Source organism: Artibeus jamaicensis, unplaced genomic scaffold (assembly GCF_021234435.1).
Source record: "Artibeus jamaicensis isolate MK-2021 breed Jamaican fruit bat unplaced genomic scaffold, CSHL_Jam_final scaffold_916, whole genome shotgun sequence".
In the NCBI taxonomy this organism is placed as follows: domain Eukaryota; kingdom Metazoa; phylum Chordata; class Mammalia; order Chiroptera; family Phyllostomidae; genus Artibeus; species Artibeus jamaicensis.
The window spans coordinates 44,514,120-44,518,307 of record NW_026522059.1 but is presented as its reverse complement, the minus strand read 5'-3'; the positions used below and the strand labels follow the sequence as shown (position 1 = coordinate 44,518,307).

General features: G+C 38.4%; 1 non-coding gene across 1 annotated transcript; it reads right to left on the bottom strand.

Annotated features, from left to right (window-relative positions):
• Positions 1-3,592: 3,592 nt before the first annotated feature.
• Positions 3,593-3,712, bottom strand: LOC119035406 (small nucleolar RNA SNORA14). Its single transcript, XR_005079790.2, has one exon. It is a non-coding gene; the product is annotated as a small nucleolar RNA SNORA14 (small nucleolar RNA).
• Positions 3,713-4,188: the final 476 nt, after the last annotated feature.

Here is a 4,188-nt window from a genome sequence, read left to right as displayed (position 1 = left end):
GTAAATGTGTAGAAAAGACCCAATTTTAGCAGTGGTAAGTAGAAGGAAGGGAATAATAATTATAAGAGGAGAAATCAATGGAATACAAAGTAAATAAAAAAGGAAATCAAAGTCCAACAATATTTTTCTCCATCATCAAGAAAGCAGAACCAAATAATTTTGATGAAATATCTGGCTTGGGATTTATAAAAAAGGAAAGGTGACTTCACTTTGGGAGGGATGTTTTTTACTTCCCCAACAAATTTTACTACTTCAGGGCTACTTGACACTTTGTTGACACTTTGTTTGTTTGTTGGAATACTATTAAGAATAATCTGTCACTTCCAGCCAAGATGGAGGAGCAGGTGGGAACATTGTGCCTTCTCGCACAACCAAGTTTAAAGACAACAAAGTTTTAGTAACAAAAACACAGCCAAAACACAGAAAATTGAACTGTATGGAAGTCCGACAACAACGAACCATTCAGCCAAACTGGTAAGAGGGGCGGAGTCAGTGGCTAAGTGGGGTCAGGCAGGAAAGATCCTCCAGACCGACCCAGGTGTGCAGGTGGCAGTTGGCAGAGCCCAGGCTTGGGGTGGCAACGAGTGGACCCAGTGAGGGTGCAAGGTGGCTGGCTGACCCCGGTCACACATTTGTGCGCAGATAAACCAAGCAAAGGAGCAAGCAGTGAGACAGACCACTCAGGCTAAGACCCCAGTGACAGGAATTAGAGCCTAAAAGCACCAATTGGAAAGACTTTCAGGGTCCAGGTGCTGGGAGAAGCTCCCAGGCTCACAGAGAGTTTGTTGGAGAGACCCACAGGGTCCCAGTGGGTGCACAAGCCCACACCCCTGGAAACCAGCACCAGAAGGGCCCAATTTGCTTCTGGGAAGTGCCAGAGGGGATAGAAATCTGAGAGAGAATGGAACAAGTGCCATTGCCCCTCTCTGACCCTGCCCCCACATACAGCATCACAAAACAGCGTCCTGGGTGGCCCCGTCCTGGTGATGTCTGCCCCTCATACATAACAGGCGCAAACAGACCAAAACACTATGGCTCAAGAACAGCTGAAAGCCTCAGAACCAATAATTCTAAGCGCCCAAGAGATAGCCAACCTTTCAGATGCACAGTTCAAAACACTGGTGATCAGGATGCTCGCAGAACTGGTTGATTATACTCACAAATTAGAGGAACATATGAAGGCTAAACTAATTGAAATGAAGGAAAATGCACAGGAAACCAATAGTGATGGAAAGGAAACTGGGACTCAAATCAAGGGAGTGGAGCAGAAATAAGAAAAAAATAACCAAACAGAAAAGAATGAAGAAACAAGAATTGAAAAAAATGAGGAGAGGCTTAGGAACCTTCAGGACATCTTTAAATGTTCCAACATTTGAATTATAGGGGTACCAGGAGGGGAAGAAGAAGAGCAAGTGGAAAACTTATTTGAACAAATAATAAAGGAGAACTCCCCTAATCTGGCGAAGGCAATGGACTTCCAGGAAATCCAGGAAGCTCAGAGAGTCCCAAAGAAGTTGGACCCAAGAAGGAACACACCAAGGCACAGCATCATTACATTAACCAAGATTAAAATGAAGGAGAGAATCCTAGAAGCAGCAAGAGAGAAGGGGACAGTCACCTACAAAGGAGTTCCCATCAGACTGTCAGCTGATTTTTCAAAAGACACCTTACAGGCAAGAATGGGCTGGAAACAAGTATTCCAAGTCATGAAATCCAAAGACCTACATCCAAGATTGCTCTATCCAGCAAAGCTTTCATTTAAAATGAAATGGGCAGATAAAGTGCTTCTCAGATAAGGTCAAATTCAAGGAGTTCATCATCACCAAGCCCTTATTATATGAAATGTTAAAGGGACTTATCTACGAAAAAAAGATAAAAATATGAACAGTTGAAAGGACAGCAAACTCAAAGTTATTAACAACCACACCTAAAACAAAAGCAATCTAAGAGGACAGCTAGATCAGGAGCAGAACCATAGAAATGGAGATCTTATGGAGGGGTAGAAACAGGGAAGTGGGAGGAGAAGGGGGGAGAAGGTACAGAAAATAAGTAGCATAGATGGTAGGTAGAAAATAGACAGGGGGGAGGGCAAGAATAGTATGGGAAATATAGAATCTAAAGAACTTGTGACACATGGACATCAACGAAAGGGGGGAGAATGATGGGGGAGGGGTCTGCAGGGTGAAGGAGAATGAAGGGGGGAATGGGACAACTGTAATGGCATAATCAATAAAATATATTAAAAAAAAGAATAATCTGAAGCTCATTAAACTAGATATCACCTCCAGGTAATTTTCATAAATCGTTTTTTAAAAAGAGTTTTAAATTATCACTTATAAGCCTGCAAATAAAACCATAATGTATTGATGTGATTGAAATAGTTCTTTCGTCTAAATAATGGCAGAGCACAGCTGGCAAACACAAGGCCGCAGGCTGAATTCCGCCCTCCACTTTGTTCTATCTGGCCCAACACCTTGTTTCTACTCAGCGGCAGCGCGAGCTCTTTGCCCCTAGTGAAATAGTTACACTTATAGATCCTAACATTACATTTGGCCCTTTGAAGGCAACCACCGGGTTTATGTGGCCCCCATTGAAAATGAGTTTGACACCTCTGTGAGGGTTAGCATTCTAATCTGTAATATTTAAAAGTTTGAGTAGATAAACTATATATTTTGTCTAACTATATTTTGATGACTTTATATATTCGTAAACTCCCAAATGGATTGATAAATAAAGGAAGAATTTGAGTATCTAGAGAACGTTTATTTAGAGAATGTTTATTCTCTAATCATTTAAAATAAGGTTGAATAACAAATCCAGAAGCAAAATGATTGTAGTCCCAACCTGATTATTTCAACCGTTTCAGTTTCAAGTGAAGTTAAGATTTGTATTGGGCTTATGAAGAACTCGAGTGCCAAGTTCACTAAAGTAGTATCTCCATTCCTGCTCTAGTTCATTCTTCGTGCAATATATAGACATTTATGCTTCTTTGTTTTCTCTCAGCTTTCATGACACCATTTTCATTTGGTTTTCTTTCTTTTGATGGGACTGTAGTATCTAGATTTCTCTTTGTTGACCTTTCATTGACCTCTCTCTCTCTTTGCATAAGCACAACCAGCTAGGAAAGTATAAACAGGAAGACAATTCAGAAAAATATCTGAAATTTATATTTTGGACCAGCCCACTATCTGGCCATTGTTTCCAATGACTTTTAAAAAATGATTGGCTAATATATGTCTTTCATATGTATAAAATTTTCAAGATGTTTTCCTATGTGATATCATCTATAGATTCACAGCTTAGAAGGTTATTAGCTTTGAATATTTGAAAACTATTCAGTATTATCCATTAAGAAACATTCCCAAGTAATACGATGGAGTCTTCAATGCTTTCTCACCTTTTATGAACCAGAGATAACATTTAAAACTATACTCCTTGAGATATAAATTGATACAATTTACTGAGTTAATGAAAGACATGAAATTAGCTATAAATCAAAATTTCTGTGTATTCTAATTTATTAAACATTTACTTTGTCATTTTGAAATGCTTTTGATACATGACCTGATTTTCTTTCATCCTTTTTTTTTTAAGATGTCGCAGGTATGAAATAAGACTGAGGCACAGGAGAATCGCAGCCCTTTGGACTCTCCTGCAATTTCTATAGCATTCACTCATATCTGGGAATCTTTCATCCTTTTTTAAAAAGCTTTTTAAAATATGATTTCCTCTGTACTCTTCCTTATGAACTTTAGAAATGTTCTTTTTAAAATAAGAATCCTGTCTTGACTGGTGCAACTCAGTTGGTTGGGCATTATTCTGCAAAGCAAAAGTTGGCCAGTTTGATTCCAGGTCAAGGTATATGCTTGGGTTGCAGGTTTGGTCTCTCAGGGCATGTACTAGAGGCAAACAATGTTTCTCTTCCTCTCTTTCTCCCTCCCTTTTCCTCTCTCTAAAAATAAATAAATAAAATCTTTTTAAAAAGACTCTTGAAATTTTGTGTAAAGTTTAATTAACTTTTTACAATTTTTTATTTTCTTTAAAAACAGTCATCAGATACTATTTCCCATTTGGTAGAAATAATATATCATAAACATATTATGGTTTGCTTTACAATAGCACATATATTTCTGAAAATTATTCCTAAATTTTTAAAATATTTTCCATCACCGTGAGTTGAATCTTTTG